Consider the following 23,028-nt stretch of genomic DNA (forward strand, 5'->3'; position numbering starts at 1 on the left):
CAGAGACGGCAAATCAGCTCCTTGTGTGGCAGGTACGGCCAACCGCCGTCGTTCAGAGACTAGTTCTCATTCGCTAATGATGCCAAGGTGGACACAGTGGGGTCCCCAACACCATCCCTGCCCAGAGCCGTGGTTCAGTTTGTAGCAAGTCAGGAGCAGAAAGGCCCCGGGGATCACACTCCAACGGCTCACAGGCGGGAACGATGGCATGGAGGGTCCGTGCCAAAGCGCACACAGCTGGCAAGAAGCAGAGCTGCGCTCAGTCTCCGGGCCCTGCAACTCCCACCCACCCTCAGGGAACTCGAGTGGGAGTACCAACAAACACAATGCTGACCGCGTTCTACTACCACCAGCCACGTGTGGCTCTCAAGCATTTGAAGTGTCATTAATCCAAACGGAGCATAAAACACACCAAATTTTCAAGATTTAGTAAAAAAAAAGAATAATAAAAAATAACTTTTGCCTTAATAATGTCTGTACAGATTACATGATGAAATGGCCATGTTTTGAATATACCAGGTTCAATAAAATAAAGATGAATTTTATTTGTCTCTTTGTACTGTTTTCCTGGGGGCACTAGAAAGTACAAAATGACATGGCTGAGGCGCATTCTGCTTCTTCTGTAGACACACCTCTTTCAAGGGCGGACCACGTGATCGCATCGGAAACCGATGACAAAGCCCCCGGTCACTACACTTGAGGGCCCACCGTGAACCCTGCCCGAACACAGGCAAGCCACTGCCACATGCCAGCCGCTCAGTGAACCAGATCCTCATGTCGGTCACACAAACTCAGGGACACGCATGGGGCAGCCCCTGGGACTGGGGAGGGGAACGACCTCGCCTCCAGAGCGCATCTCACGTGACTCACAGGAAGTCCTCAGAACCCACGGGCGGAGGAAACTTTTCAAAGAGGAGAATGAAATCGGACTTGGAGCCCAACAGCCCAAGGACAGTTCTGTGCTGCTCTCCACCCTTCAGTGAGTGCGGACTGGGCACTACGCCCTCCCCGCGCCCCCCACCCCATAACTGCATGGTCAGGAAGCTGATACGGGCCTGGAAGGGACACCCGAGGTCGGAATACAAGCCTGAACGACAGCGGCACAGGAGGGAGGGAGCACGCCCAGTAGGGGGCGTGAGGAGCAAGCATCTCCAGTAGAGGGACTGGAGGGCAGCTTCCTACAGGAGCAGGGTCCTGGACAGAGAACTAAAGATGAGGGTGATCTGAAAACAGGGTGGGGAGTGGGCAGCGGGGAACAGTGTTATGCAATATAGTATCTGCAGGAGACTTGAAGAAGACCCACCTCAAAACAAAATCAAGAGTAACAGCCTCGAAAGAATGCCAAGATAAAGCTTCAAACAGTGGTGTAGGGACCTGCCTGTCGTGGATGACTGTGTGCCCCCACCGTGGGTCTCAGCTACAAGGGGTGGGGGGCGGGGAGGCCTGCCCCCACAGAACTGGCCAACCCTCTGAGAGGTGACAAGATAGCACAACGTGCTCTTGCAACACAACTAGCCACCCCAGACTCTCCCAGGCAAGGGCAGCCCACCTGGGACTCTCCACCCACGTGGGTGAGATGTAGGGGAGGGAGGAAGCTCAGGCCAGGTCACTTAAAAGCTGCCCCCACCCTGCACCAGGACCAGCGCAGGCCACCTACAGGCCTCAACCAACCCCAGCCCACAATCATGAATCCCAAAGGATGCCAACATTTTCTAAGAAGGGATTTGCATGTGTTTTGAAGGAAATTTTAGTATTTCAGTTCAGCAACGTTTAAGGGTAGACTCTCTTCCTGGGGTCTCCCTACTTGAATCTGAAGCTCTTCTTTCCTTAAAAAAAAAAGAACCATGGCTGTGGTACCCAGGCCAGCGCCTCCTCCCTCCCCGCCCCCCTCCCCCGCAGCCAGGTCTCTACAAAGAGAGGGCCCAGCTAAAGGGGCCTTGCAGAACAAGCACCCTGTCAAGTTCCTGCTGAGTTTCCGAAGGTTCCTCCCCTCCTACATGGTGGTATCAGAATGTGCGTGGCCCCAGCCAGTGGGGCTCAGCTGGTTGGATGTCATCCCACAAACCACAAGATCATGGGTTTCATTCCCATCAGGGCACATGCCTGGGTTGCGGGTTCAGTCCCCTGTCGGGGCACATATGAGAGGCAACCATGGATGCTTCTCACATCGATGTTTCTTTCTCTCTCTCCCTCTCTTCCCCTCCAAGATCAATAAGCATGTCCTCGGATGACAATAAAAAAAAAAAGAAAGAAATGTGCTTGCCTTGTTGTATCCTGAATACTACTAACATGAGGGTTTGTTCTACACTTAACCCACAGAAACCAGATGGCATCTCCATCCTTCTATATTTATTCGTTCAAGTAAGTGTTAGGCATCTGTTCCTGCACCACTGTCTATTCTCTCCACCGTCCTTGGTAATGGAGCCTTTATGTCTCAAACTGAGACATAAAGACCCTATTGCCAGCTGTCACTATAGCTAGTGCCCCTGTTACTTTCAGCTACTGAGATATGAATGGATATTGAGTGGGAGTTCCAGGTGGTCTTTTCATCGGGGATATGAATACAATGGCTGGTGCTTCAACAGCTATTTTGGATCATGAGGTAACTCTCTTAAAGATGGAAAACAGTTAAGTCTTTGCCCTGGACTGCCTACCTCCTGACTTTCTACATAACAGAAAAAATAGTTTCATGTTTGAGCCAGTGTAGTTTGGGGGGTTTCTGTCACATGAGGCAACATTTAAACCTAAATGATAACACATCATCCTCTCCACACAGCTGGGCTATTCTGCAAACATGACGGGAGTGACAATAGCAACCAGTGTAGACTGGCCAAACCCCCCTTGACTAATGAATGTTCATTCTGGCTGTTCACAAGCCTATTTTACTATCATTAAGCCCAAGGAATCAAACTTTGTGGGTTTCCTAAGAACCCCAACACTCATGGCCTTGTTGTGAGGCATTTTGTAAAACATTTTCTAAAACTACATACATGAGGAGGAACCAGGCAGGTGCACACAAGGAGGGAGCATTTATCACACCCATGCTCACCAGACGCAGTTGGTTCAGCACCCGTGAGGTGCCTTCTGGAGGCTGAACTCCAGTGGGGAGAGGCTCACACCAAAATCAGGGGTCCAGTCTAGTTGGCAAAACAGACACATTCATCACAAACTCCTACACAAGACCTGTGGCGCCAAGCGACAGGTGGAAAGCGCTGTGGGAATGTAAGAGAGACAGCGTGACATTGAAGCTCTCCTAGGGAAGATTCCTCAAAGGAGAGGTGCCAGAGAGTCAGAGGCTGCCCGGTGCTGCCATCAGGCTCAGCCACAGAAACTCAGGCGGCATCCAAGAGTTTACACACACATCCGACTGAGAGGGCTCAACCCCCAAATCGCCTCCCAGGGTCGTAATAGGACACACAACCTTAGAAATCAGAAGCCAACTCCATCTGCAAAGGAGCTGGCACTCGGGTTCTCCCCATTATGTGAAAGATGCCACCTAGAAACCTTTGGTGCAACCAGTGAGATTGTACCTTCAAACTTTAACAAAGGACCCAGGCCCTAGCAAGAACACGTTATTTGAATAAAGGCCCTACACTCACAGGCATCCTGGCAATTAATTCACTCACAGCAGAGAAGCCTGGTTAGCAACGTGGAGGCTCTGCTTGGAAGTGCCCCACAGAGCTCTGCACTATAAGATGCCACCAAGGGAAAATGTCAAATATCTTCCTGACTCATAGATGCAAATGGCTTTCATGGAAACAGCTCTATGGAGAGAATTTTAAGAGGCTGCTCATGAATGAATTTGATAAGTGACCTTTACTAGACACTGGCCCGGGCCAGCTGTGGCCGTGAAGCACTTGGAAACACGTGGGTGTTCCACAGTGTCGTCAACGGGGGTGTGGGGGTGGGTAGAGAGGTCTGCCTTTGTCCAGGCTGCCAGATGGGACTGGACACAGTCATGGCCATGACTCAACTTCCACTCTTCCCCACAATCGGTCTCAGGAAGGAACAAGAGCATCTGGACATTTGTGTTGGTTGCAGCAAAGGTTCAGCATAGAAGGAGGTCTACACACCATCTAGTTCGATCCCTCCATTTTTTTTCCTTTTACAACTTCAGCTGTTTATGATTTAATTTTATTTAATTTTATTTTTATTTAGTTATTTTTCAAGTACAGTTTTTTGTCTATTTCTCCCATCCCAGCCGCCCCCACCCCGTGCTCCCCACCTCCCTCCCATTTCCACCCCCCTTAGTTCTCGTCCCTGTGTCCTTCCTATTTGTTCCTCCAAATCCCTCCCCCTTTTTCCTCTTAACTTCCCTCCCCTCTCCCCTCTGGTCACTGTCCCCTTGTTCTCTATTTCAGTGTCTTTGTTTTTATTCTGCTTGCTTGTTTTTGTTGTTTAGCTTCCTGTTAAAGGTGAGATCATATGGTATTTGTCTTTCAACACCTGGCCTATTTCACTCAGCATAACGCTTTCCAGTTCCATCCATGTTGTTGCAAAGGGTAGTAGCTCCTTCTTTCTCTCTGCTGCACAGAATTCCATTGTGTATATGTGCCACAACTTTTTGTCGATCCCTCCATTTTTTAAAGGAGGACCTAACGAAGCAAGGCAGCTTGCTGGGTGTCACACAGCTATGTGGTGACTGACCAGAGCCAGGAAACCAGAGCCCGACCCCTGGTGGGGCTGTTTCTGCTCCACCACAGTGTCAGCCAAGCTGGGTAACTTGGCAATGACATAATCGGAGGACAAGTGGACAGTCTACCCATCACTCACGCATAGCACGGGAACAGCCACGGGGCCAGAGACAAGATGGGGATTCAAACTGGGGACAGGACTGCAGCCTGCCACCTGAGACTCATGGAGGTGTCACCTAAGCCGCACTCGGGGCCACTAACACAGCAGCTAGTTAGCTGCAGAAACTGAGAAGGGGTCCTGTCACTTGGTTGCCCAAAGCCGTGCTCTAGCTGGGGTGGCCCCAAGTCCCAGAGAGAGCCCAGGAGACAAGCCAGATTTAGTGCCTGACCACACCAACCGGTACATGTGGCTACAGGTGATTCTATGAAGACAATTACAAGAGTTACTGCTTGAGCATGTATTTATGCTGAGTCAGATAATGTATATAAGGTGTTCTAAGCACGGTACCTCATTTAAATCTCAAAATGACCCTATGAGGTCAGTCCAATTATCATCCCTACTTTACAAGGGAGACCAAGGCTCCGAAAGGTGAAATACATTGCCCAAGACCACACAGCTACCAAGGGTGGGGCCAATAGTCAATCCCTGACCCAGAGTTTTGATGCCAAACTTCTATTAATTACCACCTGCTGGGGCGACAAACTCCTGACAAAGAGGCTATGTCAGGTCTCACTTCTTGGCCTAAGAAAGGCCACACTGGCCACTGCTAAATACATCAGAGGGGTAGGTGGGTATGCGGGGAGAAAAGCCAGCCACCAAGGACAACACGGGGGCTCCCTCCACAGAGCACAGAGCACAGGGGGGGGGGGCAGGGGCTGCCCTGACAGCCGGGCTCACTAGGTCAGGAGCCAGGGGACCACAGAGAGGGGTCCAGGATCTGATCCTGAATGCTCCGAGCATAACCTCTCCTGCACCCCAACGCTGTTTCCTACCTGCTCTTGGGATCAGGGGGCCCTTCTCACATCGGGTGAGGAGGCTGGATGAGATGCAGGGAAGCAAGGGTCAAAGTTCCTCCAGCTGCCAAAACCACACACCCATTCAGGGCACAGCCCCGGCAGATGGCTTTCCCCGCTCCCTTCTAACTGCAGCCAGCACCTGCAACCCAGTCGTGGCTCTGGCTGACTTAGGAATGAGTGGGCTCAGTTTGCGTGCACCTCCCAGTGTATGACGGGAACAACATGGAGCCAGAAGAGGCTTCCGGAAACCCCCAGACACTCGATCATGAAATGGAAGACGGAATACCCCACTCCTTGTAAAGAGGACTGGAAGTCAGCAGCCTGGGGGGAGTGGGGGTTGCCCCGAGTATGGTCAGCCATGGCCCTTCTGTCCACATTCACTCCACGTGGGGCAGCGCAGCACCGAGGAAAAGGTAGATTCTCGAAAACACAGGAAGGCCTGCCTGGCTCCTCCAGCAGGTTAAGAACTTTGGCTGCAATGGCCCTGTCCCCACGGAGACAGGACATGGTCCCTGCTGCATAGGGCAGCCATGCATGGGAAGCCCCCATCCTCGATTCATTTAAAAAAATAAAAAGATGCAATTCTGTCCTTGCCTCTTTACGGCGAATGTTGCATGTGCTGCTGTGCAGAACCCCTCCCCCAGCTAGCAGCTCAGGGAGCAAAAGTCCCAGATTCCTTCCCAAGCCACCCGAAGATCAAAAACCTTTGAAAGCAGGATCAAAAACCCCTGCTGGCCTCGGCGAGGGAGGGATGGATGTCCAGGATGAACATCAAAGTGAACACCACCCAGGGCAGCTGTTCCCGGTTTCAGTCCAGCTCCGTTCTCTGCCTGCGTTCAGAACAACCCTCGCGATCAGCAGTTGCCACGTGGTCTAAGACACTCAGTACTGCAGACGACTTCTTCTTCCACGCCCCCTTCGACCTGCGAAGTGAGGCTAACGGAAGGGGGGCCGCAGAGAGGTGCTGGCCATTTGCCCCTGAGAATGTCTGCAACACAAATACTTCCATCAGAAGCATTTCCTAGAGAAGGCTCCACTGAGCCCATTCAGTTCCTCAGTCATGCTTTCTGTCCAGGGGTGTTGCTGGGAGCAGCACATCCCATGGGGCCCCCAAGTCTAACCCCTGCTGTTGCTGCAGGGACACAGCAGATGCCCAGCCTTCTCCCGCCCACCCGGGCCAGAAGGGCAACATCCACATTGCTCTGTGGGCTCCCTCCCGCTCTCACGCTCAGGCTGGCCAGGCCCAGAGCATCAGTCCACCGGCTGCGGGGACACACTGGGAAGCACCTGACGCCAGGCTTAAGGCAGAGGCCTGAGGCAGGGACAGCAGCCGCCAAGGTCAACTCCCACAGAATCGAATCACAGAGTATTTGGGCTCAAGATGATGCAAACAATGTAAACCAAGCATCTTATTATGCAGATGAAAATTCTAGAACCTAACAAGCTAAATGGCCTGCTAAAGAGACAAGCCTGGCTACCTACCAACCCCAATCCAGGCCACTTTCCCTTATGCCCTGCAGGCCCCTCGTTTTTTCCCCCATTTTAACTAGTCAAAATTATTCTCATGAGGATCAGTTCTTCTCTACTCCAAATCAGTTTGAGCCATTAAACAGTTTTGTCCACATCAAACTTTACTAATTAGAGCTTGTGCCATGGCGTTTTTTAAATTATTTCTATTAAACTCAATTTTCCTGGATCAATTTGTCACAGATCTAAAAACTGTTGAACAGATGGGACATCAATTTTTAGTCAGTCCCAAATGTTTCCATGCACAGTTCGAGCCATTAGCAGTTAATATTAAACTGTATAAGACATACTAAATGATGTAAAATATGAACTAAAAGACCCACGGTGCATAGTCCTCCTTAGAGAAATATTAGAAAACTCTGAGCAGTTCTACCAGATCCAATATGGGGACGCCAGTTGTTTCAGTTGACAGGCCACAAAGTTCTTTAATGTATTATAATGTCCAAAGAGCCTCCAGGGATTAGGGGGGGGAAAACAAGGTCAAGGTCAAATAGTTTTGCTCTGTCCTGGGATTGAAGATGAGCTGTTTAAAAACAAAAATTAAAAAGCTATTATCTGCTTCCGAAGAATACAGCTACGGTGAGAAGGGGGAGTGGGGCAGGGGGCAGCAGGAGGAGGGAGTTGCTAAGACCGGCTCAGGGTGGGAAGTGGAGGGGCTGGACGAGGGGGCCGTGGGGCTCCATTGTACACCCCCTCTGTTTGATATAAAGTGCAAATGTTTTCTAATAAAAAGTAAAAAAAGAGAAAAACTATGATCATTTGCCGTTACCTTCTTATGAGTCTCCAGGACAGCACTGTTGAATTACAGTGCCCATGAGCTATACACAGTGACTCACGTTTAAATTAATTAGAATTAAATACGTTAAAATTCAGTTTCTCAGTCACACCAGAACGTGCTCAACATTTCGAGTGCTCCACAGCCACATGCGGCTGGCGGCTCCCCTACCAGGCGGATATGCAACACCCGAACCCATGGGCAGCCCTACGGGACACGGCTGACCTGGGTATCGGGCCGCCAACACTAAAACGCAGGCTGCTGACAGGTCTCTGCCGTTACCCGTAATCTGTGTGCATCAGAACAGCATCCCCCTTCCAGCTTTATATCATACACAGCCCTGCATTTAAAAGCCCACATAAAGGGACCTGAAAGGCACCACGTAGTGAGACCTTGGGTGTGGCTACCCAACAGGGTGTGTGACCTGGTTTCTGGCAGGATGACCCTCAGTCCCCCTGGTCATCCAGGGCTTCAGCTGGGATGCAGGTGCATCCCAGCCAGGTGACTCGAGGGCTTCAACTGGGGACTTCCGGGGGGCGGTTCCTCCAGGATCAAGTCCACTGCTCCTTTGTGCCAGCCGCTGGCCTGCAACTCACCTCTGGGCACAAGCATGCACTTTCTACCACACCAAAGGGCTTCCCGCTCTATCCATGGCACTTGTCCCTCTGCCACAGTTGGTACCATTTGTCTCCCTACAGAATCTCCTCATTCAGCCAACAGGTGCTGGTGAGAGGGGGTCCTGGGCCTTGCACTTGCCCAGGGCACAGAGGGCTACTCAGCCCGAATCAACATAAGTCAAGGTTGGTAAACCAGCTGCCGCCCCTGACCCCTTCGCACACTGCTACGCCCTTCACAATTACTGGAGGCTTATGCAGCCCGACAGGCACACACAGGGGTGTTGCTGGGAGCAGCACATCCCATGGGGCCCCCAAGTCTAATCCCTGCTGTTGCTGCAGGGACACAGCAGATGCCCAGCCTTCTCCCGCCCACCTGGGCCAGAAGGGCAACATCCACATTCCTCTGTGGGCTCCCTCCCGCTCTCACGCTCAGGCTGGCCAGGCCCAGAGCATCAGTCCACCGGCTGCGGGGACACACTGGGAAGCACCTGCAGCCAGGCTTAAGGCAGAGGCCTGAGGCAGGGACAGCAGCAGCCAAGGTCAACTCCCACAGAATCGAATCACAGAGTATCTGGGCTCAAGGAGATGCAAACAATGTAAACCAAGCATCTTATTATGCAGATGAAAATTCTAGAACCTAACAAGCCAAACGGCCTGCTAAAGGGACAACCCTGGCTACCTACCAACCCCAATCCAGGCCACTTTCCCTTATGCCCTGCAGGCCACACATCCCCCTCAGCGGCAGACCCCTCTCGCTCTCTCTGTCCCCAACACAGGCCACACACTCCACCTCAGTCCAGCAGAGCCGCACCTTCCCCTCTGCAAGCCGTTCACACTGCCTCCCGCTGCCTCCATCGCCCCGCACTGCCATTCCCAGGGTGCAGGAAGTCAGCGTCTGCCTGTCTCAAGGTCAGAAAGACACACACACACACCATCTCCCCCACCCCCAATCAGGGAAGCCATTTCATCCTTCCCTGAGGTATGCAATGCAGACCTTGGTCATGAGAGGTGGCCCACCATGACCTGACATTTTAGGGAACAGAGAGGGGCCCTTTATGCAAGGGCAGGGAAGAGAGTGGGAAGAATCCACGTGCTCTGTAATTCTGCCTCCTGACAGCCTCGCAGCTAATGAGTAGCTGCTGGTTTCCCACAGGAAGGATGGAACACGGGAGCAGAGAGGTGGGCGTATAAAAAACTGGGATGCCAGAGCTGGAAATAGCATCTCCCTCCTCCCAGCCTCAGCCGGGCAGTCAAAGACCTGAAGGCATGGGATGCCCCTGGCGAAGCTGGGACCCCCTGTTCTCACTGCCCACTTCTCTCCCTCCTCTCTAGGGGCAGAGCCAGGTGCCCAGGTGGTCCTAGGTGCCCGGGGGGCCCTTACCCTGGCCCTGGCTCTGTGGGCACCTGGGGATTGTGAGCAGAGCTGCCAGCATTTCCAGAGAGATGGCCCCACCAGGACCACATGGACGATCAAGGACCCTAGCTCTTCACATACCACAGAGCCAACAAAAGAGGCCAGTGCCCTGCAGGGAGCCGGCATCGACTGACCAGGGCAGCTGGCCACTGGGAGGCAGCACACAGCACCCGAAGGACTGGGTGTATTCCTGGCGCCGACAACGACCACTGACTCAGATCTGCACCCCTGACTAAGACACTGGACTGCTCAGACTGGAATGCCAAGGCCTCTGCCAACCCCCAGGAAGCCTCGGCTCCAGCTGGAAGGCAGATAATTACAGCAGGTCTCACAGGGCCACATCCTGGAAGGCAGGGTCCGGCTTCAGCGTGTGCAAACGGTCCATCCATAAAGATCACTGCTTTCACTATCATCTTTACTGTTGGATATCTCTGCAGAGTTCCCATAATGAAAGCTTACAAAATTCCTCCTTGATGCACTTTTTAATCAGCTGTCCCTTTGCTATTTATCTACCACATAGCTGTTTCCTTAAACTATTCACCAGGCTGAGCAACCGACCAGGCACCACGAGGGATGAGGGGAGGTCTGCACTATGTAGCAACTCAAAGCAGAACAGCAGTTTCCAATCAAATGCTTTAAACCAATCATAAGCAAACACATTTTTTTAAACAACTGGAGAAATTTGAGAAAAGGCTGGTTACTAGAGGATATTAAAAGAACTAGGAATTTTGTTATTTGTCAAAATGTGACCTTTTAAAGGTTCTTATCAGTTAGAGAGAAATACTTAAGTATTTATGGGTGCACTGATATGACATCAGGGAATAGCTTTAAAATAACAAACAATAGGGCGGGGAGGGGGTGGGGAGGGCGAGGGGGATAGTTTAGATAAAACATGATTGGCAGGATGTTAACAACAGCTGAGCTGGTGATAGGCTCCCTGATTACTCTCTGTACCTTTGTGTGTCCTTGAAACATTCCACCATAAGTGGTAAACAAACACCTTCTGTTTATGTTACCATTCTTGCTAGTTATCTGCCACATAATCTCAGAACTCTCAAGAAAATGCCACTCACTATGAGATGAAGGAGACCAGAAATACTTGTCACAGGTGGCCCTCCCCAAAGGCAAAATTTTAACTAAATAAATCAATCAAAACCAAACTGAAACCTGTAGTCTTGCCTTTGAGAGGAAATAAAGGGGAATTAAAGAGTCAAATATTAGCCAGGCAAGAGACATGTTTACAAGCCTGCCAGGGCCCCCTGCCCCCAAAGCCCACCTTGTCCGCAAGCCATCTTTAAACAAGGCACATCCAAAATGTGGGGCATCTGACACTGGACCCAAAACCCTGTTTGTGGCCAGACCACTGCAGCTGTCCACAAGTTCTCCTCTGTGACCTCTGTCTCTTCCTCTGTGATTTAAAGCCCTTGGATCTTTCTCCCATCTCTGACAGAGACAAAGAGAAAACATACACCCGCTCACAATGACAGAGTACATTGTTATCACCACAAAGCACTTTCCAGGAGGGCACAAACCAAACTGCAGGCCCTGGGGTGAGCTCTTCCCCTCTCCGCACCCCACTTCTACTGCACTGAGGAAGGGGGGGGTGTGAAAGGGAACCAGGGCAGGGGTGTTTATTAAATTCCTACTGTGCACCAAAATTCACCTATGGAATCCAGCCTACATACAGCCTTGCTGGTGAGTTGCGTCCACTGGGCACCCAAAGAAGCTGAGGCTGAGAAGCCAGTACAAGGGTATGAAGCTCAGACCCAGACCCCTCAGCTCTAGTGATCTAGAGAGAAAACGAGGCAGCACAGGATGCTGTGTTATTATCTACCACTTCTCCAATGGCCACACTGCAGGACTAAGTCTCTAGACCCTGGTGAGAGCCACAGAGTCCCCCAGGCACCCTCAGTTCTATGAGGTCCCTCCAAAGCAGAATCTGCACACCCAGTTTGCAAAGACCTCTGGCCAAGACATTCTCCCTGCACAGCGTTCAAAGGCTTGACAAACCCTGCCCAATCTGTCAGCACCCCCACCTGTAAGGAAACCTCAGCAGATTTTCCAGCATCAGTTCTAACCTGGACTATTTGAAAAGCTTTCTAACTGGTCTCTCGGCTGCCAAACTCAAGTGGCCAATTTAAACTCCACACGGCATAATTCCGTCTCACACGATTGCATTTGGGACACCTGGTAATCTTCCTAAGGTGCAGTTCTGATGTCACTCCTCTACCTGACACTTCCCCTGTCCCCAACAGAACAGCCGCAGCCCAGGCTCACACTTCCCACACACCCGGCGAGGCCCCACCACTCACCATCCCTTCAACCTTCCTCACCCTTGCACATACCATTCCCTCTGCCAGCAACTCACACGCTTCTTCCTCCTCTCCCCCTGGCGAACTCCTACTCAGCCTTGCAAACCCTTCTCAAATACCCCAAATTCTTTTTCTACACAGCATGTTGGACTCCACTGTTGAACGATCAGACCTTCTTTCTTATGACACCTCATAGGCCAAGAAATAAGTTCTCGTCACCCCTCAGCCTCTTCTTTGGCATGAACACTCCTGTTCTTCTTGGGCTTACAGGCTTCCCCCTTTTCTGAACTTACACCGACACACTTCCCAGCGCTTACACTGCCCAACAGCAGTTAAGCAGCAGACAGGCTGTGGAATGAAAGCTTCTGAAGGGCAGGAACCACAGTTTATACTTTCTCACCCACGACACCCGGCAAGCAGATGAACACACATCCCCCCCAAAGGCCGCTCTCCCAGGCACTCGGTTACCTTCTCCATCCCCGGCTCCTATACACCATTTTGCTGAGAAAGGCCCCGATCATGCTCTGCTGACACAGGAGGACTAATGAACAGTCTACGGGGGGTGGGGCCACGAGCCAGCCAGCACCGCCCAAACAGTGATGGCCGCAACTCCTTCACACCCCACTCAGAGCATTGAGAAGCTCACCGAGGGTCATGAGGACAGCCAGTATCAGAGGGGGCAGCTGGAGCACCCACTCGCCCTCCCCACCTGCCTGCTCAGCAGGACGTGCCTCATGCAAAACTTGCACGAGCTAATCCTAGGCTCCGCTGGTCTCCGTGATTAAAACAAGTGGGTTCAAAGCCATTAACATTCCTCATGCCTCTTGAGACAAGAAATAGCAGGAGAAATGATGGCGGGGCGTCTCTGCCAGGCTGGGGTCCACAGAAGGAGCTGCTCCATCGGAGAGCTTTCTTAGATTGGCCGGGACCAGTCTCCGCCAGCCAGCGCCTCGCACAGCTGCACTCCCGAGAGGCTGCCGTTACCAGCGGCAGAGGACACCGGCGACCTAGACAAAATGCAGTTACACTACCTCACTCTGCCACATGGACGGGATGGCTGGGAAAAGAGTTCTCAAGGCTGTCTACCTGTGGCCCCGGAGCCTGGGAGACACCCACAAGGGGGCGTAAAAAGAGACCAAGGAGGAGAAGGAACAGTAGGGCCAACAGGGCCACCAACAGGTGCCAGACGACAAGAGACACTGGGTCAGTCCCCCAAGCGGCCCAGGACCCTCCGAGTCAGTGCTACAGCAGGGAAGGTCCAGTAGCCACAGCCTCTCCCTTCTGCATAGTACAGAGAGTTTCCATAATCTTTTCCTTTTTAATCCTTACCTGAGGATACACTTACTGATTTTAGACAAAGAAGGGAGAGGGAGGGAGGGAGCAAGGAAAGAGGAGGGGGTGGGGAAGGGAGAGAGAGAGAGAAACATTGGTTGGTTGCCTTCTGCCCGCACCCCGACAGGGGACCGAACACACAACCTAGGTATGCGTCCTGACTGGGGATCGAACCTGCAAACTTTTTGGTGTACAGGATGCTGCTGCAACCACATGAGCACCTGGCCAGGCCTCTACGACCTTTTTAAAGCGGCATCACTCCTAGCGACCTTGGGAGCCTTATAAGAGCAGGAACTGTGCTACTGAAATTTTAATTCCCAAAGCCTCTCCTAGCGGCCAGTAGTCATGCTGCAGGTGTCAAAGAAACATGTGTTTAATTAAGACACAGCTAGAGTACAAAAGATAAGCCACAAACAACTCCCCGTGGTCAATTATTTTAATGTACCTCATTAATTTTTTTTCTGTGGCTCACAGCAGACAAATGTCTCTCTGGGTGCATTTGTCCTTGGAAACGCCCATTTATGTGATGTGAAAACTCACCTGAATAACAACCCAATTTTATTACACTAGATCATGTGGTGTGGACGCCATTCATTCCAGATCGAAATAATCCCCCTTCCACGTTCCCTCGCCTCCTCCACGCTGAGCAATACATAACCCAGGTTCCCGGGGGCCTTTGGGAGAGTCACTCCCGGGTGAAAACGTACCCTCTCTGAACTCACGGGACTGAGTGCTTATTTCGGCCATCTGCCATGTTGTACCATAGCACATGCAGGAAACACTTTGAAAACTGCCCAGCGACTGATGACACGTCTCTCAAATTATTTTCTTGTCCACTTGGTCTTATCCACGAGATGCAAACTCCTTGGAGGCAGTGGCCCCATTCTGTACCCCTGCATGCCTCCACCGCCAGGATAGCGAGGAATCTGCATCTGGAAACATGTTACTCCAAGCCCGTCCTCAGCCAGGGTCCTGGCTGCCCCATCCCCATCACTCGTCACATGGTACACTTACACACAGCCAGAGGAGCAACTGATTTACTGAGATGCCCACACCCCCTGCCTCTGACTCGTCTTCGGCTTCCAGGTCAGCTTGGCTTGGCTTAATTTTAACTATCACCTGCAAGATCTCCAATAGAATTTAAAGTCAGGGGGACACAGAGGAAAATGAAGGCTCCACAGAAGTAGGGTCAGCATAGCGTGCCTCCCGGCCTGGCACAGTGGATGAAAACGCTCAGGGCCCCAGGTCAAGGCAAGTGCAAAGATGTCGACAAGGCTGACGCCAGCAGACTCTGGCCTAAGAGTAACAGGGCCCAAGGGCACACACGTCCAGGGCCCCTGCAACCACTGGAGCCGGCGCCACTTGAAGCCGCCAAGGCATCTCTGAAGAAGACAGGAATGGTCATGCGACGAGGCCCGGGCAGCAGCTGGGCCCCCAGCCTGGAGAGGCAAAGTTGGCTGGAGTTGCTGTGGCAAGGGCTGTCCATGGGAGCCAGGGCTCTTGGCGAATCCCCTTCTTCCCACCTGGTACTGCCAAGCAAAGGAGGTCTGAGAACTTGGGCCTCTCCCTGCTCTGAGGGGTCAGGAACAAATGGCAGCCAACAGAACTACGAAAGGAGAAGGATAAAAGAGCCACGTGGAAGAATCCAAACATCCCAGGGCTGAGACAATTACACTGTGAGCCTATGTATAATTCTCCCAATTCCGAGCCTTCCTCCTTTCCTCGAGCCTTCGTTTCGCTTTTACCGCACACCGCGCATGTGCAGGTTGGTGAAGGACGACATGTGACTTCTGTCGTCAGGAGCTCAGACTGCACGCAGGGCTCCTCAGCCCCCCGTGGAGAGGGCAGAGCACAGACTTGGGCTGCCTGGGACCAATGCTGTCCAGGTCGCTCAGTAGCTGGGTGACCCGAGCACTTTATTTTACTTCAAAATGAAGAGAACAACAGATTCTATCTCATGGGGTTGCTTTGAGGAGTACGCACAGGTCAAGGGCTTAAACCAGGCACGCGGTCAGCAGAACAGAAGTGCCAGATGCTAGAGAAGCAAGCGTTGTATCGTATTAGCTTGTGGCTATTAACCCCCAGACCTGGGTGACCTTTAAGGGGAGTTGATGAATAAGTTGAAATCGTGATTATAATGTATGTACCCCTATGCATACGTGTGTGTTTTCAGAGGATGATATCCATAATTTCGTTCAAATTCTCAAAGAAGCAAAACCGAAGCAAAGCTAAGTGAGGGAGGGGGACGACAGAGAGTCTGTAGTAGACGGAGGTACGTTAACCTGTGTCTTCATTTCAATCAGGCCGAGGGCTGTCTGACAGAACTTTGGGCAAGGACAGAAATGTCCTCCCTGGGTGCTGTCCCCAGATCAGCCCCATGTGGCTACCGAGCGTGTGAAATGTGGCTGGTGATACCGAAGAACGGAACTTTTAGTTTTATTTAACTGTGCCAATTTATACTCCAGCAGGCACACGTGACTGAGGGCTCCAGTTCGGAACATCACAGAGCTAGTCAGCCAGGGGAGGGAAATCTCACAAAGAGAACAGAATATTCAACGATGCAGAACACCCCATGATGTACTCGGAAGAGAGTGCAGGAGCTAGATGTACCCAGCAATGCTGAGTGTGGTGGGGGTGGGGGGAGGGCGTGCGCCGGGGCAAGACACGGAGACATGCAGATGCCAAGGAATGAGAGGAGCTGGTTAGACTGAACTTGACACTGAAGACCGAACAAGTGCTGTGTTGGTCAGGGTTCTCCAGAGAAACAGAACTAATAGACTTATTTTAAGAAATCAGCTCACGTGATTACTGAGGTTGACAAGTCTAAAATGTGCAGGGGCAGAGGTCAGCAGGCTGGAGACCTAGAGAAGCGTTAATGCTATGGTTCAAGTCCAAAGGCTGTGTAGGGTAGAATTCCCTCTTACCCAGGGGAGGTCAGTCTTTCGGTCTATTCTGGCCTTCCACTGACTGGATGAGTCCCACCCACACTATGGGGGGCAATCTGCTTTACATGAACCCACCAAAGGTGAATCTCCTCCAATAAACACCCTCACAGAAACATTCAGAATAATGTTTGACCACATACCTGGGCAGTGTGGCCCAGCCAAGCTGACCACAGAAACATGGACTACAGTTTTCAAGCAAGACTACCAGTAAGACTGCCTTTGGCAAGACTCAGCTGGGAGGCAGCGGGGAGAGACAGGGAGGCGGCGCTAGAAAACAGGAGTACCAACTGAAAGGCCATTTCAATAAACCTTCACGCAAGACGTGAAGGTTTGCACGGAAGAAGTGGCAATGGGAAATAGGCATTTAATTAGCATTTGTCAAAGGAAAGTAGGAGCGGATTCTGTGATGAAACACACACACTTACGCCTCTATGGGAAGCCAGCATTTCCTCATAGTTCCTCAGCCCAGCGTGTAGGAAAGGAAGTTTCCACAGCCCATAAAAAGGGAAGTGGTGCAGCAGAGAGATTTGGGGGTTACTGTTTCTCTACTCCAAGAAGTCCTATGCCCGCTCTGTGGGGCACAAATGCCCACCCCTCTTTCCAACCCAGAGCCTCTCTAGAAGGCAGATGAAGCCCACTGCAGGTGAGGCTAAGTCTCAACATCCACTCTCCCCTTTAGCCTTAGAAACAATCCCACTGGCTACCCCCCCCCAAAAAAAAAAGAAAAAGGAAAGAAAAGGAAGGGAGGGAAGGAGGGAGGGAAGGGAAAAGAAAGCCAGCCAAGCCAAGCCTCCCTCAAAGTTATCCACGACTCTGTGACTAGACTCTGGCAATGAAGCCGAAGCAGGGACTTCCACGCGGATTCCACACGGACTCCTTAAAATCAAAGAAGTGTATGTCCCTTCCCCTTCCTCTTTCCCTGGAATGCAGGTGTGAGGGCTGGAGCTCCTGGAGCTAGCCTGGGCCTTGCATGACGTTGAGGATGGGACTCAAATACCAGTATGGAGCAGTAAGAGGCCATCGGGTCCTAGATGACCACGGAGTCCCAGCACCGACCTAGACGGCCTAATGCAGGTCTTTTTTTTTTTTTTTTTTTCAAAGATGAGAGAAGGAATCCTCGGTGCCTTTAGACCACTGTTGTAGAGCCCTCTGTTACTTGTAACCAAATGCAATTCCTGGCTGATACAAGATGGGGACATTATTCTGTGCTCCCAGCAACATGAATTTCAGAACTTTGTGCTGTAAAACTTCATTTGTATATTTTCTTAGGGCCTTGAATGTTGGGACAAGACAAACAGAAAAGGAACATACAGAAGCTAGCACCGTGCTTTCTGTCTCAATATTGCCTTCCAACGTGGGATCTCAAAGTGCCCACTACAGCTCCCTCCGCCCACCAGCTGGAGTGCCCAGGTCACTGTGAAAACAGGCCTCCCAGTATTCTCTGTATAAAGAGAAGCTTTGCTCGGCTGGCCTGAGCCTGAGATTAAGAGCCTTAAATTCAAAGTATCAGACCATCTCAGAAGATTTCATTACGCCGTGGTGGTTAGAGACAATGAAAGGCCCAGCACCTTCCCTGCGGTGCGGTGCTCTGCCGAAGGGATGGGGGACGCTCTGGAGGCCGGACACAGGCTGACGTGCCCGTGGTATCTTTTTTCTACTTCCATTTAAACCACGTCTTCAAAGGGCAACGTACATGGGTTTCCTAAACAAAGCCCATGGTTGCCTATGCGGAAGCCAAGAGGCCTCAGTGTAAGTTCCCAGTGCCTGGGAAAGTTTTAAATGGAAAGAGGAATAAACAAACAAACAATCTCATTAACGGAGAAAGGCACCCAAGAATGGGCTGTCAGAGGAGAAGGCCGGAAGGAGGCAGATGCCGGGCAACGTCTAGAGAAGTCAGTGGAAAAATAGCTGAGGAACACACATTCTGGAGGATTCTTGAGAAGAGGCCCCCTTGACGTGACCTCCCAGGGAGCCCTCCAGAATTCTGCCTGGAGCTGACCGCTTCTCGGCAATCAAGCTAGGGAGGGTGAGGGAGGAACAGAAAAACTCTGACTCAGCCACTTGCCTTAGAAACCCCGTTTCTCCCCAGAAAAGCCAGGCGCAGGCGTACCTGGAACAGCTGTGTGGGCATGCTGAGTCCTCTTCTGTTCACTGGACAGCCCTACATGCGCATTCTCCTGCACCTGCCCACGGCTGCAGGCTCAAGAAGGGCAATGCGGGGGCCAGAACCCACAGCTCCGCTGGCTGTGAATTCGAGACCCCCGAGAAGGGCCAGCTGACTCCAAAACTACTTTCTCCATCTGGCTGATGGCTCAGCGCCACAGCATCCTGCCCTTGCCAGGCTACCGGATTAAGCAGATAAAAACACAGGACTCCCAGTTAACTCTGAATTTCACGTAAACAACAACTTTTTTCTTCTAGTTAAGTGCATCCCAAATATTGCACGAGAGAGCGCTACGCTAAAAACGAAATTATCTGAAATTCAAATCAACTGGGTGGTCTGTACTCCGTCTGCAGGCCCTACCTCTGGTTTAAACTCCACGAGAACGTCTACCACACAGAAATGAAAACCCTGCCCATGGCCCAGACCTCGAGGAATCGCCCCCTCGGTGCAGTGGGGGTGGCTCCTTCACACACATCAAGGCTCCCACCGTGGGACAAACTGGGAGCTGGAAATGAGTGGTCCCACCAGGATGGAAACAGAGTGTCCCAAGCTACGGGAAGGTTTTTAAAGCATAAGTACTTGAACATTCTGAGAGATCATAAATCTCCGAGCAGTCAGCTACCTCTCAGTGTGAACAAGTCCATCAGGTTCTTAAGGGCAGATTTTCATAGACGGGAAGAGGGGAAGATATGAAGTTACGTGGGGAGGGCTGGAGAGGGGAGAGTGGAGGAGAAAAGAAGGAAATCGGGGTGGGCAGAGGGGATCCCCAAGGTGAGGAAAGGGAATGGAAAGATTAGCCAAAAGCGCTCAAGAGAAACATCCCCATTTGGCCAGGGATCAAAATGTGCTGCCTAGCAACATAAAAACCCTACCCGTGTTGACAAAACTGGTAGCAAAAACACATCCCCTACTCTGATTTTAACTGAGAAATCAGTCACCTTGCCACACCTTTCCTGGGAATACCGGTGGTTTACAAAGGTGGGAGGGGAAAAAGGGTGATTGTGGTCAATGTAATAAATTTACTGGGGACAGGTCAGGGGAGGGAAATTAAAAAACCACAACCAAGGAATCTCGAGTGTCCCCACCAAGCAGCAGACCAGAAACAGGGAGCCGTCCCTGACAGAGCTCCCACCTGACCAGGTGATGCTGGGCAGCATCTCCAGCTCGGTACGGCCTGACTGTATTGAGCTGTGTGTGGCCAGTCCCTCGTGCCCGGCTTTCTGCCGCCTGCCAGCCAGGTAGCGGGCAAGTGGTCCACAGCACCGCCAGGAGGGAAAACCTCGAGGGCAGCAAGGCTCCCGGCTCCCACCCCAGCAGAGGACTGGGGCAGAGCCAGCCAGGCAGGAAATGCAATGACTCCCAAAGAGGGGTGGCCCTTCTGACTGAATCCTCGAAACCCACCCTGCGCCAGAAGCCTGCGGCCTGGGTCAGAAGCCGCCACTCTCAGCATTGCCCCCACTCTTGAGTCGAGACACTAGGCCTCCAAAATACAGCTGCTTCCTCCCCAGAATCTCAACCAAGCCTGCAAAGCGGGATGCACATGGTCTCGCAAGTGAGGGAGAGTTAAGGGTCCATTCTCCCTTCCTGCCGTAAATCACCAGGCACTCTGCTTTGGGACAGGTGCCCCGTCACTCAGCTATCTGCCCTTACCATGGGCAGCTAGGATGATGCAGTTCCCAGGAACTAGCCTGTGGCCACCCAGTGGGAACATGACCAGGGTCACTGGGATGGACGTCACTGACCCAACCTCCTGACCCAAGTCCCACAGTGAGAGCTGCCACCCAGGCAGGAAAGTGGCTCAGCAGAAATTAAAGTGACCAGGAAGGAGGGAGGCATGATGATGTCACGCTGATCCAGAAGAACTAAGGCAGAGGTTCCTGACGGGAAGAAGTTTCAAAGGGCCCGAGTTCTTGGAACAAGAGCTTCCTAGTTACCCCAGGGCAGAAAAGGCAGGGCGCTAACTGCACAGACAAGCTCAAAATTCCCCTTTAGCCAAGAAGTCGATTATTTCTCCTACTGTTCCCCTAAGAGGTGTCAGCGTGTAGTTCAGGCTCTGCAACAGTCACTAAATGCCTCCCACGGCACGTACCAGGCAGCAGCCAGGATCAGGCAAATGCAGGTTCAAACCTTTGCCCTCTCCTGTCGAGGTCTGTGATGCACATTACTTCACCTCCCTGAGCCTCGGGCATTACCCCCTCTGTGTGACAGTAATGCCACCTCGCCCTGCTGCTGTGAGGACAAGATAAGACAATATATGTAAGGGACCTATATGTAGGTCCCGGCACCGACCTACGGGCCCGGGCACTGAGTAGGTCCTCAATAAATGAGAATGTGGGGAGCCCCTTGAACACCTCATCTTCTCTACATTGCAGTTTCCTCTTCTGCTGGGTGTGGGGGGGAGCACTTCCCTCATGCAGGTAAAGCATTTGGAAAAGTGCCTGGTACACAAGGAGTGTTGAAATGACTCTCCTTTTCCCCTTACCGCCTCCCGCCTTAATCTCAGAGGCAGCTCTCTTCACACACTCTCCTACCCGCCACCTCTGCAATGCCGACTCCCAGCTCCTCACCTCCAGCTTGCCCTGAGATTCCCACCCAGGCACCTGGTCACTATTTTAACTTTCGGGAGAGCAAACGCACCACCTCCTCCCAGGGTGAGACCCCAACCCTCTTTCAGTTTCCTGCTGACCATCCTCCCTGAGGAGGGTTTTGGCTCCTCAAGTCAAAACCCTGGGGTGGCCCTGGCCGTGGGCTCAGTCTACAGGCAGGGCACGGACCGGGATTGAGGGTTCAATCCCCCATCAGGGCACATATGGGAGGCACCCAATATAGATGTTTCTCTCCCTCCTTATCTCTAAAATCAACAAAAGTATATCTTCAGGTGAGGATACAAAACAAACAAACCCTGAAGTTCCCTATGAGTCGTTCTTGGTAGCTGGCTAACCACTAAATCTGCCCAAGTCTCCCTGTGCTCTCAGATGGGCCCACACCCCAGAAGGGTTTGCCTACCGACCCAAGTAATGGCCCCTGGGCTCCTAGACTAGTTAGTAACCTCATCAGTATGGGGACAAAGGGGGAAGATAAATGACATCCCCTACCCAGGGCCATACCCATGGTGCCTAACACACAGATCTCAAAAGACGGTGTCACTGGTAATGTCGGGACTCGACATTCGTCATCAGTAAACCACCAGCTTCGCCAACACCACAGGCACCCCCATGCCAGGGCCCACCATGGCTGCCTCCCGGCTTCTCTGCCCAGCCGACGCTGTCAGGTGCTGTGGCGTCAGGCCACACGGCTCCTTCCTGTGTGGTCCCTCAGGCCACCAAAGCTCCCCGTCCACAGCCCTGAAGCTGACATCCTCACCCTGGGTTATACTCACAGGGCCTTCTCGCTCAGATCTCTGCCCTTCTGCCCTTCCTACCCAGACACTCCCCTGTGCTCCAGGGCTCAGGTGTGCTGCTCATCCCCAGGCTTTACACCCCTCCCCTAACACACACACACACACACACACAGAGTGAGCTCGCTCCACTGGCTTCTTCCTGCACCGTCTACGCTGGCGCCCGTCTACACTCAGGCCACGTGGTCCGGGTCTCTAACAAATGAGCCTCCCCACTGGGCTCTTGGACATCAGCCCTCATTACTCACAGACTGGAGTCCATATTTGCAAATTTGCCTACTTGCTAACATTTATTCGTAACCCCAAACTCAGTACTTATGACGCATTCAGGGTCATTTGTAGGCCCACGCAGAGTAGCAAAATCTTTGAGGCACTCAACGTGCAGGTGTCTGGCAGAGGTCTCGCGGCAACACTGCCCCCCTCCTCTGGCTGCCACACACTGCCAACCGCCGTCCATCTCACAGTCTAGCCGCTGCCACGCTTTCCACAGTTGTGTGCTTTCTGTTGGTGAGCAGATACTTAAACGGGCCCCCAGGCCGAGTGCTGAAGTGCCGGCTAGTGTTCCCAAGCCCGAGAAGGCTGTGGTGTGCCTTCAAGAGAAAACACACATTTCAGATAAACTCCATTCAGGCGTGAGTCACAGTGCTGTTGGCCGAGAATTCAATGTTAATGAATCAACAACACGGTGCGTCCAGGAAAAGCAAGAGGAAATCTGCAAATCCGTACTGGAGGCCGCTCCAGTAAAGGCTACAATAAAGTCTACAGCACATCATGAAACTATGGAGAAGTGGCTAAACCTGCGGACTCCATTTGGCATCGACGCCCAAGAGGTCATGACCAATTACAAAAGTGCAGGGGACATCACTGTGTGAGGCCAAAGCCAAAGAAATTCAC

At 52.1% G+C, this 23,028-nt stretch overlaps 1 protein-coding gene across 1 annotated transcript in view; it reads right to left on the bottom strand.

Moving 5' to 3' along the window:
- SH3BP5 (SH3 domain binding protein 5) overlaps positions 1 to 23,028 on the bottom strand; it is a 62,570-nt gene that overhangs the window by 8,288 nt on the left and 31,254 nt on the right. The gene's annotated exons all lie outside the window — the stretch shown is intronic.

The sequence above is a fragment of the Artibeus jamaicensis genome, unplaced genomic scaffold (genome assembly GCF_021234435.1).
Source record: "Artibeus jamaicensis isolate MK-2021 breed Jamaican fruit bat unplaced genomic scaffold, CSHL_Jam_final contig_519, whole genome shotgun sequence".
NCBI lineage: Eukaryota > Metazoa > Chordata > Mammalia > Chiroptera > Phyllostomidae > Artibeus > Artibeus jamaicensis.